General features: G+C 47.0%; 1 protein-coding gene across 1 annotated transcript in view; it reads left to right on the top strand.

The window, feature by feature from the left end:
• VAT1L (vesicle amine transport 1 like) overlaps positions 1 to 14,644 on the top strand; it is a 166,378-nt gene that overhangs the window by 100,383 nt on the left and 51,351 nt on the right. The window lies entirely within an intron of this gene.

The following is a 14,644-nucleotide window of genomic DNA, read 5'->3' as shown; positions in this document are numbered from 1 at the left end:
CACAACAGTTCAAAAGCATCAATTCTTCAGCGCTCAGCTTTCTTTACAGTCCAACTCTCACATCCATACATGACTACTGGAAAAACCATAGCTTTGACTATACAGACCTTTGCTGGCAAAGTAATGTCTCTGCTTTTTGATATGAGGTTTGTCTAGGTTGGTCATAGCTTTTCTTCCAAGGAGCAAGCGCCTTTTAATTTCATATTACAATATGTGAGAGCAGCACCAATCAGATGGGATAAGCTTTGGGACAGGAAACAAACACGGGTTTCCTGACCCTCTCACTTCTTGGCTGTTTGGCCTTTAACGCTTCTTTTCTCTGAGTCTCCTTTCCCTCACCTATAAAATAGGAGCAACTGGGGGCTTCCCTGGTGATCCAGTGGTTAAGATTCCCTGTTTTCACTGCATGGAGCACAGGCTTGATCTCTGGCCAAGGAACTAAGATCCTTCATGCTGCGAGGTACAGCCAAAAAAATTTATTTAATTAAAAAAGTTTTTAATAAAATGAAATAGGAACAACTGACCCTATTTCTCAGAAGCGTTATACATTTGTTTCCTCGAGCTGGCATAACAAAGTATCCCAAACTGAACAACAACAGACATTTACTGTCTCCCGGGTCTGGGGGCCAAAAGTCGGAAGTCCACGTGTCAACAGAATTAGTTTCATCTGAGGATTGTTGGGGAGACTGTCCCAGGCCTCTCACCCCACGTCTGGTGGTTTGCTGGCCGTCTTTGGTATTTCTTGGCTTGTCGAAGCAGCCTTCCTCTCCGCCTCCCTCTCCACATGGTGTTCTCTTTGTGTGTGTACATGTCCACATTTCCCCTTCTTCGGAGGACATCGGTCATATTGGATGGAGGCCCACCCTGCTCCAGGGTGAACCCTACTAATTTCGTCTTCAGAAACCCTGTTTCCAAACAAGGTCACATCCTGAGGTCCTGGGGAGTTAGGACGTTGAGGGCTTCCCAGGTGGCGATAGTGGTAAAGAACCCACCTGCTAATTGCAGGAGATGTCAGAGATACGGGTTCGATACCTGGGCCAGGAAGATCCCCTGGAGGAGGTCTTCCCTCCAGGGTTCTTGCCCGGAGAGCCCCGTGGACAGAGGAGCCTGGTGGGCTACAAGTCCGTGGGGTTGCCAAGAGTCACACATGACTGAAGCAACTTAGCATGCATGCGAATTTGCAGGGGGTGGGAGAGGATGGGACACAATTCAATCCATAACTAATGGTGAGTCAGATAAGATCAAACAGAAAAATATTTTGTGAACTATGAAGGGCTGAAGATGCAAGATTTCACATTAGGCTTAAAAGGGCAGGTTCCTGAATCATTCAGGTCCTCCAGTGATAACTGTGGGTTCGTGAGAAAGGTATTTCGCTTCCTGAGGCCTCGCTTTCTCCGTCTGTGAGATGGGGTAATAGCAGTGTCTCCTCTGTGGGGTCACTGTTGGGGCAACACAGGGGAGCAGTGCCGGCCCTGCGTAAAAGTCAGCCTCTGTCACCATATCCTGGGGGTGGGATGGGGGTGTCCCATCTTTCCCTCAGCAGGTGAACCCCCAGGCTGACTCCCCCCTCCATCTGCCACTGCGTGATGCAGACAGGCTAACCACGGCCCTGGCCTTATGCTTCCCCTTCATTCCCATGGGAGCCGCTTCGTGGACCAGCTGCTCAGAGCAGCACGGATGATAAACACCTGCTGCTGTCGGGATCCTCGGAGCCTCCACCCATCCCGTCTCGGGTTTCTAAGCTGTCAGCTTGTTGGGGGAGGCTCTGCCAGGAAAGCACCATGCTCTGGTTGGCCATTTAATAAACTAAATGTGCAGCTGCGAGTCCTGGACAAGCGACAGTAGGAGCAGTGGCTGAAGGTGGCTGTCGACACAGAGCACATCACTCGCCTAGACTCCCCACTGTCCTGGGAGGAGACATTATGTCGCCCATCTCACAGATGGGGAGACCGAGGCTCGGAGAGAGGGCTACGTGGCCCAGACGAGGTCACACAGCAGAGAAGCCCTGGAGCTGAACCTCCAATCTCGGGCTGGCTCTGTCCTTCGTCTGATCTCAGCCCCTCCTGGAAGGGGGTGACTATCCCAGCCCTACATCCTGTAGCCCCGACTCCCCAGTTGGATGCTTCCTGAGTCAGGGGTGAGACTGGTTTTGAAAGCCCTTGTGCATCCATCCTGAACTTACGAGAGTGCAGACAGTTGACTCTAAACCGTGAGCCTTGGTTTTCTTCCTCTGTAAAATGGGGCCGATGACCCTCACCCTTCCTGCCAGGGTTAAAGTCTGGGGAAGCCACGTGGCAGCAGTAAACCATGTGCTATGTACAGATGCCTCGGGGTGGGTGCTTCATGTAACTTTCCGTTCATTTCTTCTTGTCCCTGTCTCCTCCCAAACATGTGTCATTTACACCACCCCCTGGCATACTCACACGCGTTGTCAAACAGCTCCTGGGTGAGGATGAGGCCGTGGTGAACCGGCCTAGGCATGTGATGCTCACCTTGGCCTTCTGGGGTGGGTGTTGCTCTGCCCACGTCTCAGGTGAGAAGACTCAGGTGAGGGGTGCTGACCCTCCTCTGAGACGTGAGACTTGAGTGACAGCACAAATTCCCGTGACTCCCAGGCCAGTACTTGGGTCTCACCAGCTCCCTCTCTGCCCTGCCCCAGTGGCTGTGAATTACGAGCTATTTGGGCTGATGTCACTTTTATTCTTGGCAAGTGGGCATGTTCCAAATGACCTTCTTTACCATCCAGGTCAGTCACTGTGTCCAAGGGTGTGGTGGGAAGTAAAGATGACGATACACGGAGGTTGCACCCAGCATACCCCTTCTATCTACGCAGTATTTTACTTGCCTTGTGGGCACTGAGCCCCACAGTTATCCCACAGAGAGTTGTGCCTATAATACAGATTTTTATAAAGAGGGACTGAGGAAGATAAGTGGTACATAGTAGCAGAACCAGGAACCCAAACAAGGTTTCTTACTTTGGAGTTCATGTGTATTCATGAGGATGTGTTTGTTTATGTGTGTGTGTGTGTGTGTGTGTGTGTGTCTTTGTGTGTGCATTTGTAAGTATAAGTTTGTGTGTTTGTGAATATGTGTGTCCTTGTGTGTAAGGTGTATGTTTGTGTATTTGTGTGTGTGCTGTGATTATGTGTGTTTTGCCTATTTCCCTAGCATAATTTTTTCTTGCAATTAAATGAATGCAATTAAATTAAAGATTAAATGATATAAATATCATATGACCACAACACCCATTTAGGAAACAGAAGAAAAAGAAAAAAGATCACCCATAATTGTGCTACCCTAAGGCTTCCCTGATGGGCTCAGTGGTAAAGAATCCACCTGCCAATGCAGGAGATGCAGGTTTGATCTCTGGGTTGGGAAGATCCCCTGGAGAAGGAAACAGCAAACCACTCCAGTTTTCTTACCTGGGAAATCCCATGGACAGAAGAGCCTGGCAGACTACAGTCCATGGGGTCACAAATGAGTTGGGCACAACTGAGCAACTAAACAACACCAAACGAAACTGCTGCTCTTGTCCTAATGTACGCCATTCTCGGTTTCGTTCTATACACCTTCTTCCCCCCGACCCTGACAGTTGTAAGCGGTCCAGATTCCCTCTTGAGCCTGTGTGAGCACGTTAGGAGGATGTTATGATGCTTGTCTAAGGAGGGACATGAAACCACAACGAAATGGAGGAGGTCTTTGCTTTGGGCCATTGAAGGGTTAGGGCGTCCACAAAGGAATTTTGCAGGGACAGAAGCATTCAGTTCATAACACTCCCTGAATTACCTAAAGAGATCTAGTTTAATCCTTCTTTTCTTTCTCATACAAAAATGGGGTAAAGAAGTGTGCCTCCAATACTGTTTAGGTGCCTTTGGAGAAGGTGTTTGTTTTTTTCCAATTTCCGTACAGTTGCACATGATAGTTTTTCAAGCCAGCTTGCATTTACTGAGCACTTACTATTTACCAAAGCCCAGAGTCAGGCCCTGAAGAGACAGAAAAGCAAGATGCCCTCAAGGAGCAAACGCCAGCCGGTGGCAGACATGTAAGCAGACAATTACAATATTGCGTTGCAAGCTCACTGATGGGAACATTCATGAGGAACGCTGGTGGCAAACGGCAGGAATTCAACTCTGCTTGAGTGGTCTCATGGTGGTGAGACCCTGTATAAACCACACCCTCCCCGTCAGGGTTGCAGGCTTTATTTATCCACCTCTTGTTGGGCAACTTGTTAGACAGCTGAAGAAGATTTTGGTGCTCTCAATCTTGAAATAATTTTCCAATTTTTTTTTTAAAGAAAGGTGCATTCAATATGTTGGTAGATCTTCATTGTCTTTAAAGAAGAGAAAAAAAAAAAAAACTAAGGCGAATCAAGACAGAAGAAGTAAGAGCTAAAATGAGATACCTTGAAATTACGCTGTCCTTTTTTTTTTTTTGGTCAAGATGTTTATTTTTTGTGTTTAAAACTGTGACGAGGCAATTTCTTCAGCTCCTCCTTGGAGGACGCTGCTAAGAGCAAGTATGGAGTAGCCTCTGTTGCCCCTTCCGCGATGGTTTTCCTGTTTGGACCCATTTTTAAGTTGTTTCCCTGGTTTCCAGGTGGCTGCCATTTTCCAGTGTCCTTCGCTGCCTTATTATTTACCCACCAGTTGACTTTCTTTCTTCTCGTTTCTAGGCTGGCAGGCTTCCCCACATCATTATTCTCTGTTTATATCATTAGCTGCAATTTAGGTTTGTGGTGTGATGGGATCATCCTCAAAGCGCTGCAGATAGGTAGGACTTGCTCGCTCTAACTTTCATCACCTATGTTTGTGCTTCCCCCTAAGTGTTTATAAACTTATCACACACCTGCAGTGTTGAGAAAGATGCCTCTAAAAAAGTGGTTATAGGTCGCCCCTGGTGCTCAGCGGTAAAGAATCCTCCTGCCAGTGAAGGAGGCGCAGGCTCAGTCCCTGGTCCGGGAAGATCCCACCTGCCATAGAGAAACTAAGTCCCTGGGCCACAGCTACTGAGCCTGCGCCTGGAGCCCGGAGACCAGGAGCCACAAGAGAAGCCACTGCAATGAGAAGCGCATGCGCCACAGCGAGAGAGTAGCCTCTGCTCCCCGCAACTAAGAGGAGCCCGCACAGCAGTGAAGACCCAAGGCAGCCACACATTTAAAAAAATACTTACAAAAACTAGTTGATGACTGCTTCTCGTGCTGACATTCAGAGCATTTTATTGGCTCTAGGAGGTGCTGGCTGAATATTTTCTTGTTTGCTGCAGGCTCAATTTTGTACCTTTCCTTGCCTGTAGTTTGAGTTTCTGCTCACCATAGCTCTGTGGTGTTTGGATGGCCTTGGCTCACATCAGGAACGCTCTTCCCCACCTTCTATCAACAATGAGTGTCAAATGAATGACTTTTCCTACTTGTGCCCAACAGTAAACTTTTTTTTTTTTTTTTTGCAGGGGGCAGGGTGGGGAGAGGAATGCTCTCTGCATTCATTCTTCAAAAAGTTTATTTATTTTTAAACATTTATTTGGCAGAGCGAGGTCTTAGCTGCGGCACGCAAAGTCTTCCCCCTTCACTGCAGCATGCAGGATCTTCTGCTGTGTCATCCAAACTCTCAGTTGCAGCATGTGGGATCTAGTTCCCCAACGGGGGACTGAACCCAAGCCCCCTGCATTGGGAACACAGACTTTTAGCCACTGGATGACCAGGGAAGCCCCCCAAACATTTATTGATACCTACTCTCTGCTAGGGGATGTTGTAAATGAAGACAATAATGGAAAATGTTTCATCTTCCAGAGTCTCTAGGGAAAGGTCTGATGTGTAAATTGCTCCATTCCAGTGCAATGTGGTTCCCATGGGAACAAAGCGTGACCAGGCCTTTGGGGGAAGCAGGCAAGGCTTCCTTCAAAGAGGAGGTCAGTCACCTTGACCTGGTTCTCCATCACCAGGCCACTTCCTGCTTATCACTGCTGTCACACGCGGAGAGTCCTGTGAGTGATGGACGGGCATCAATAGACTCAGACGATGTCTTAGGCTGAGATCCCTTCAATGCAGAGCCGGGGGTACAGGCTTGGGTGCAAGAATTTATGTGAGAAGTGATCGCAGGGAGGGTAAGTGAAAGCAGTGGAGAGCATTCAGGACATGAAGAAAAGACTTATCAGAGGCAGCTATTGCTATAGTGGTTTCCAAGAGTATAATTCCTAGAGCCTGGGGTGTTTCCCTAGGAGCCACTCTCAAGAGGAAGAAAGGGAGGCTCAACTAGCAAGACTGACTTGACAGGCAGAGGCAATGTGCAGGTGTGGAGAGACACTGTCCCCGGTAAGTGGATTCAAATCCTACCTCCTCCACCACCAAGAATGGTGATCTTAGACAAGTCCCTGACTCTCCGAGCCTTCATCTCCTTACCTGCCTTAGTCAGACTGGCTGCGATGGATGGATGGCATGAGAAGATGCAGGAAGAAGGCCCAGTTCTTGGGGAGACCTAGGAATGCATCACAGAACCATCTCCCTGGGAAACCACAGGGTGTTCACTGTCACTCGCATCAGTCCAGGTGGCCCACAGGCCCCAAGCCCCCAGGACTGTGTGGGTATGAGGATGGGTTCCCCTGCTCACACGTCGGGTACACTGCAGGTGAAGGCCAGGTACAGGCAGGGCCCAGAGCACTGTCAGCTGCACCCGCGTGAAGTTGGTCAACATTGCATGGTGCGGGTCCCAGCAGCAGTAGCTGGAGAATGAGGGGGACCCAGCAGATTTCAAGTGCTGTGCAAGACGGGTCCAATCCAACGGATGGAAAGTTTCTTTAGCAGAATAAGATCCGAGACCTGGAAGGCAGTAGGCCTTGCAAAAGGCAGCACTCGACTGCAAGGTGCTCACAGTGGGGCACTGGAAGCTGTTTAACAGCTCGCCTTGGAAAAGAACTCCTTGATGGGGAGAATTTGCCAATTTTCCTGTTGCAAATGCTCTCCATCAGGACCAGGATCAAGTTACCATCATGAGTGCAGAGTTTGGGAGAGATGCATGCCATCAGCTGTCAGAGCTGACTCCCCCGAGGCACGTCTCCTGGTACTAAGGTCCCCTGGGTTGGCCAGTGATAGGATAGCGCTTGGAGGGTGGGGTCCCTCAAGCACCGTCAGGCAGAGAGCTCACTTCTGCTGGTCTCCTGTGTGGAGAAACCACAGTGCCAGCTTGCCAACCTCGTGCAGTGCAACTGGGAAAACCATCTCAGAACATTCCAGAATGTTTACTAGGAGACTGTATAAAAAAATTAACATTCAGCCAACAAGGACCTACTGGATAGCACAGGGAAGTATACTCAATATCATGTCATACCCTCCAAGGGAAAAGAATTTGAAAAAGAAGATAGGTATTGTTGTTGTTCAGTTATTAAGCCATGCCTGACTCCATTGCGACCCTGTGGACTGTAGCCCACCAGGCTCCTCTGCCCACGGGATTTCCCAAGCAAGAATACTGGAGCGGGCTGCCGTTTCCTTTTTCAGGGGATCTTCCCGACCCAGGGATGGAAACTGCGTCTCTTGCATCTCCTGCATTGGCAGGCAGGTTCTTTACTGCTGAACTACCAGGGAAGCCCGAAGATATATATATGGGGGTGCTAAGTCGCTTCAGTTGTGTCTGACTCTTTCTGACCCCATGGACTGTAGCCCACCAGGTTCTCTCTGCCCATGGAATTCTCCAGGCCAGAACACTGGAGTGGGTAGTTGTTCCCTTCTCCAAGGGATCTTCCCAACCCAGCTGAGCTGGTAAAGAATCTGCCTGCAATGTGGGGGACCAAAGTTCAGTTCCTGGGTTGGGAAGATCCCCTGGAGAAGGGAACAACTACCCCCTCCAGGATTCTGGCCTGGAGAATTCCATGGACTGTATAGTCCACTGGGTCACAAAGAGTCGGACAAGACTGAGTGACTTTCACTTCATGTGTACTTCATATGTATATCTGGTGTAACTGAATCACTGTGCTGTACATCTGAAACTAACAAATATTGGAAATCAAATAAATGTTTTAAAAATCAATATCCAGGCAGAAGCTCCCTCCCTTAGCAGTGCCAGGCCTCGGGCCCACTTCTGCCTTGTTCTTCAGGCCTCTGTTAAGCTCTCCTTACTCAGACTCCCACCTCCAGCTCCTGTACACAGTGCTTCCAGTGCTGAGATACATTGTCTTCTTGTTGTCTGGTTTCCCCACCAAACCCTACGCTTCCTAAAGGCAGGGGCAGACATTGTGTTAAGTCCATGTTCCTGGCATTGGATTTACTGGCACAGGACCTGAAACTTCCTTAATCTTTGCTCAGTTCAGTTCAGTCGCTCAGTCGTGTCCCACTCTTTGCGGCACCATGGCCTGCAGCACACCAGGCCTCCCTGTCCATCACCAACTTCCGGAGCTTACTCAAACTCATGTCCACCGAGTCGGTAATGCCATCCAACCATCTCATCCTCTGTCGCCCTCTCTCCTCCTGCCTTCAATCTTTCCCAGCATCAGGGTCTTTTCTAATGAGTCAGTTCTTCACATCAGGTGGCCAAAGTATTGGAGTTTCAGCTTCAGCATCAGTCCTTCCAATGAATATTCAGGACTGATTTCCTTTAGGATGGAGTGGTTGGATCTCCTTGCAGTCCAAGGGACTCTTAAGAGTCTTCTCCAACATCACAGTTCAAAAGCATCAATTCTTCAGTGCTCAGCTTTCTTTATGGTCCAACTCTCACATCCATACATGACCACTGGAAAAACCATAGCCTTGACTAGATGGACCTTTGTTGGCAAAGTAATGTCTTTGCTTTTTAATATGCTGTCTAGGTTGGTCATAACTTTTCTTTCAAGGAGCAAGCATCTTTTAATTTCATGGCTGCAGTCACCATCTGCAGTGATTTAGGAGCCCAAGAAAATGAAATCTGTCACTGTTTCCATTGTTTTCCCTCTACTTGCCATGAAGTGATGGAACCAGATGCCATGATCTTAGTTTTCTGAATGGTGAGTTTTAACTCAACTTTTTCACTTTCATTAGGAGGCTCGTTAGTTCTTCTTTACTTTCTGCCATAAGGGTGGTGTCATCTGCATATCTGAGGTTATTGATATTTCTCCTGGCAATCTTGATTCCAGCTTGTGCTTCATTCAGCCTGGCATTTCGCATGATGTATTCTGCATATAAGCAGGGTGATGATATACAGCCTTGACGTACTCCTTTCCCGATTTGGAACCTGTCTGTTCCTCTCCTCTCCTCTCTTCTCCCTTGAGGAAGAGTGATCAGGAGAGTACATGCTCTTTGCCCCTGAGCTGGGCAGTTTAGGTCTGTAGAAAGCTGTTTCTCACCATCGATAATTAGAGTGAGGGCCTGGAATCATTGCTTAGTGCTTGTGTAGAGAGAATGGTAATAAAAGCATAGAGTTTCAGTGAAAGACTGGGATGACAGCTCAGACAGCAACAGAGGAGCCATCAGAAGGCTCTCTGTGACTAATTGCCAAGTGAAAGCCCAGATAACAGGAGCTGTCAGAGCTTGGAAAAAGTCAAGAACACTTGCGGAACCTGCAGGAGGATGGGTGTTCATCTTCTGACAGTGATGCTCTGTTAATGGCTTAACCGATGAAAAGGAAAGTAGAGCTGAGGGAGAAGAAAGGGCAAACAAGAGGAGCTGGGCAACGGATGCTGATAATGATAATAGTGATGATGCTGGTGGGAACACACTTTGAGCATTTGCTACAAACTCGACACCATCCTAACCCCTCTATGTGCTCAATAGCTCATTTCATCCTGCCAATAACCACAGGAAGTAGACGCTATTATTTATCGATATTCAACTGGATATAAAATGAGACACAGAGGAGCTAAGTAACTTGCCCAAGGTCGCACAGTAAGATATGAAAGATAAGATGAATCACTTCTTTTTTAGAGAGGCTTTTTTAAAAATTAGGTGATGACAGTTCTTTATGAAGTTGCCTGTTTCCTCCAATCCTTGCCTCCTTCTGCACTTCTTTTTAAAAAGTATTTATTTATTTTTGGCTGCACTGGGTTTTGGTTAGTACACACTGACTTTTCTAGTTGCGGCAAGTGGGGGCTACTCTTCGTTGCAGAGCACAGGCTCTAGGGCATGCAAGCTCAGCATTTGTGGAGCATGGGCTTCGTCGTCCTGCAGCATGTAGAATCTTCTCTGACCAGGGATTGAACCCATGACCCCTGCTTTGGCAGGTGAATTCTTAACCACTAGACCACCAGGACCATCCCCTTCTGCCCTTCTTTTCCTCACTTCTCTGCAGTTAAGACTCATAAGACTTCTGAGCTACTAAGTGTTGAGTACTCCACCTGTATTTTCTTGTGCATTCCACTCACAACCAGTCAAGCCGTGGCAGTTCAGGAGATGAAGGCTTAGAAAGAGTCAGCCTCTGGTGTAAGACTACCCATCTGCGTGGTGGAGGGGGGGGGTGTGAACCCAACCATAGGACTCTGATTCTTCCCATGCCTGCATGCTACTTCTGCCTGTCAGCCCTACTTCCAGTTCACCCTCCCCTCCTTCGTCCTGAGTGCAGTCCTGCAGAAACATCTCAGGCTTCTGGAAGAAAACAAATGGAAGCCACATCAAAACTATGTCAACAACCCAACTGCTAGAGCGGGCAGTCTAAAGAGAGGACCAACCAGGTGAAATTCAGTCTGGGTTGGGTCTGGGTTGGGTTCAGTCTGGGTTGGAGTACTCTTTGCAGACATGTGAATCCTTTCAATAGGAAATATGAGGGTCCCTATAACTCTACTTGACTCCCTTCTTCTGGAATGTAGGTACCGATAAGAATTCTACCTTGAGGGAGGGGAAAATGAAAAGCTGGGGAACAGCAGCCCCTCTTTTCTCCTGAAGGGAAATTTCAACAAACGTTAAAAACGGGCATCTCAGGGAGTGTTTCAGAAATGCCAACATTGGTGGTTTTGGAAACAAGCATGCAATATCGCTTCTTAGTATGACAGTAGGCATTCTTAGATCTTAAAGACTTTTTGGAGTCCTGTATTAAAGAAACCTCATCAATAGTAGTTGAACTACCATTTTCCAAAATTGTTAGGATACTACTGTAGTACTGTTATTATCATCATTTTACATCATTTGAGCTCATACTATCTGCATGGCACTGTGCAAAGAGCTTTAATGTGCAATTTCACATTGAATCTTTACAAGATTATAAGGTACAGTGACTGCCCCATGTTATAGATGATGAGGCAGGGTCTTAGAGAAATTGAATAACTTTCCTGTGGGCACATGGCTAGCCACTAGCATCTGAACTCAAGCAGTGTGACTCTGAAGCCTTGCTGGTAACAGTTATATGTGCACATTTACTATCATCCAATAGGACAGGACCCCCGAGCTAGTTTGCAATGGCCAGCCAGCATCTAACAGCCTGCGCCACCCAGTAAGACCAGTGTCCAAACCAGAATGCCAGTTTGTTAACTGACCGTGAGAAACATAACCTCAGTCTCAGACACACAATAACTCTGGTTGGCCCCTGTCTCTGTTGAGGAGAAAACAGGGGAATCCAACTGCTAATCAGCCAAGATCCTTGGTTATATACAGTAAGGAAGGAACCAAGAGGCGACGGGCAGCTTCCATGACTTGACTCTTCTCTCCACTATCAGCCCAGGGACCACCCCCTCCCCTCCTCTGGCTTGGTGCCTGGAGCAGTTCAATGAAAAAATGTCTGATGGCAGCCTTATTTTCTCAAGCTCTTTGGTCATCCACCCTTTTGAGAGCTAAAAAGCCACTCACGCAGCAAGCACTGAGAACTCTGACTGCTGCCCAGACCACGCTCAGCACTCGGAATTACAACACCGATGCTGTGGTGCGCCAGGGCTGGCTCCTACCTGCTCACAAGAGCCTACTCTCAGACGTTTAGGAACCTGGTGAGCCGGTCAATCAACACAACTGTTATACGAAATACTGAAGTATATAAACTTACAATAAAAAATTCTGTTGCAGACAAAGGTCACAAATACTTAAAACTCATCACTTCTTAATTACTTTACTGCCTTTGACCGTGTGTGCTCTCGGGGCTCCTTATGTTTGTTTCATCTGCACGGGGAAAGCGCTGCACGGTGACCTGCTGTGCCCACTGCTTCCTCATTGCCTGCAGTGACATCACTGGGGAAGCTTGTAAAATAGCCTGGTCGGGGTCATTTACAGCACAGAAAATCAGGGCTTGATTCTTCATTGGTCATTTTGTCGACTGTCCAGACTTGGGAAAGGAATAGAGAAAATGTGAATAGTGCAGGTTAAACTTTTAAAATGTGTCATGTCTAGTGCTGAATAGGAAAGAGGTTACAGGGGAGTGAGTACAAATTTATAGGAGGGTAAGAAATAGTTCAGCAGCAGATCAGAGATCAATCACATCTCAGGATCAACAACAGCAAATCATTGGGTAGCGAGTGATTGGATTAGGGTAGGGCAAAAAATCAATTTGTCAAATCCTGATTGATTGTGGCCACAGGTTGGCTACAGATGGGCCACCATGGGTGGGCAAAAATCAATGAGAGCATTCTATGAGGTTCAATTCATTACATAGATTTCATAAAGAGTATATTACATATTTTTCTCATGCAAAGAGTTGACTCATTGGAAAAGACCCTGATGCTGGGAGGGATTGGGGGCAGGAGGAGAAGGGGACGACAGAGGATGAGATGGCTGGATGGCATCACCGACTCGATGGGCATGAGTTTGAGTAGACTCCTGGAGTTGGTGATGGACAGGGAGGCCTGGTGTGCTGCGATTCATGGGGTCGCAAAGAGTCTGACACGACTGAGCGACTGAACTGAACTGAAAATTGGAGATTATACATTTTTTATGTCAGTAATGTTTCTAGCAAGCATATGTATGTAAATATAGGAGGCTTCCCAGGCTGCACTAGTGGTAAAGAACTTGCCTGTCAATGCAGGAGACATAACGGATGTGGGTTCAATTCCTGGGTCTGGAAGATCCCCTGGAGGAGGGCATGGCAACCCACTCCAGTATTCTTGCCTGGAGAGTCCCATGGACAGAGCCTGGCGGGCTACACTCCACAGACTCGAAAAGAGTTGGACACAACTGAATCGACTTAGCACACACGCATGTGTACTTAACGGCCGATTCATGCTGTTGTATGGCAGAAACAGGCACATTATAAAGCAATTATCCTCCAATTAAATTTTTAAAAATGATTTTAAAAATACTGCAAGAGTTTCCTCTAAATAATATTTTTTGTTGTTTGGGCCCCAAATGTCCATAAATAAGGGGATTTAAATAAGTGAAAAGAATACATGTGAGGCAGTTTTGTCAACTAGCATTTTGATACTGTTATCACTTGTCAAAATTTCAAAGAAGAAAGAAATGAAGTTTGCAAAAGACTCTATAGCAGAGGTTTTCCTTTTTTTAAACCTACGCCTATGAGGATCTTTCTTAGGACATACTGAATTTTTTTTTTTTTTTTAAGGCAGGCATATGTTCAAACTGACCCCAGCCTTTCCTCCAGTCTGTCGTGGGCATCCTGTGCAGAGAGTGATCTCTGATTCATGGTGATGGCACTCTGGTGACATCAGTCACTCTCACTGGTATAGCCAGGCGGGAAGTGGCTCTCACAGATGCTGCTTTGATTAAAAACAAACAAACAAACAAACTCTGTGTATTACTCCAGTGAATCACAGTTTATTATTCATCCACCAGCAGTTGAAGGATTTAAATAAGAGATACTCAGGAGTGGTTCGACTCCTTGGCCTAACGGAGCCTCTGAAAAATAACCTGATTCTCAGAGTCATCTTGGAAGACTCAGTTCATTAATTGAGGGCCAATTTGGAAAAAGGATGAGAGGAAAATAAAGGAGGAGGTTAGAGGAGATCTAGGCTCATCTGCTAGTAAGTATTACAATGGGAGGTAGAATGAGAAGGGGAGGAGAATTGAATAAGATGAAAAAGGGAGGGGTGATCTATCTTGAGTGCTAAGATACAGCTATTACAGGGGAAAGACATATCTGTACTTTATAATTTCAGTGATATTACCTTTTATTAAAGTACTTCCTTTAACCATATCACCTTTAATACTGGGTAATAAAAATTGCTAACGGGACTCAGCTGGATCACACTCCAGATTTAACAGAGATAATGAAATTCATCCCAAAGCAGTCCCAAAGACCCCCCTGGTCAACTTCAAATTATTGCATTGAAGAAGAAGGCACTTTTCAGTGCAGCTCAGAGTCTTAACCACATTTTCTTTATGTTTTGTTTGTAGTTTCTATTAATAGGCAGTTTACCAGGCTGGATAGGAGAGCACTGAGGCTCTAAAAGGCTGAGACGGCGTGCAGGGGGATTCAGGTCCTTTCTGTCTAATCTGAAGGTCTTTCTACTCTGTTGCCTTGCTTTTTGGTTCCAGTGAATTTCTGGGAATGGGCTTCCCAGGTGGCACAATGGTTAAGAATCTGGCTGACAGTGTTGGCGATGAAAGGGATGAGGGTTTGGTCCCTGGGTTGGGAAGATCCCCTGGAAGAGGAAACAGCAACCTACTCCACTACTCCTGCCTGGGAAATCCCATGGACAGAGGAGCCTGGCGGGCTACAAGCCCATGGAGCCACACAGAGCTGGACACGACTGAACACACATGAGACATTATTATTACAGAAATACACTAAGGAGTGATGAGGAAGGCATCTGATTTGCT

Source organism: Odocoileus virginianus, chromosome 20 (genome assembly GCF_023699985.2).
Source record: "Odocoileus virginianus isolate 20LAN1187 ecotype Illinois chromosome 20, Ovbor_1.2, whole genome shotgun sequence".
In the NCBI taxonomy this organism is placed as follows: domain Eukaryota; kingdom Metazoa; phylum Chordata; class Mammalia; order Artiodactyla; family Cervidae; genus Odocoileus; species Odocoileus virginianus.
Note: the sequence above shows the minus strand (reverse complement) of the source record. Positions and strands in the feature narration are given on the sequence as shown.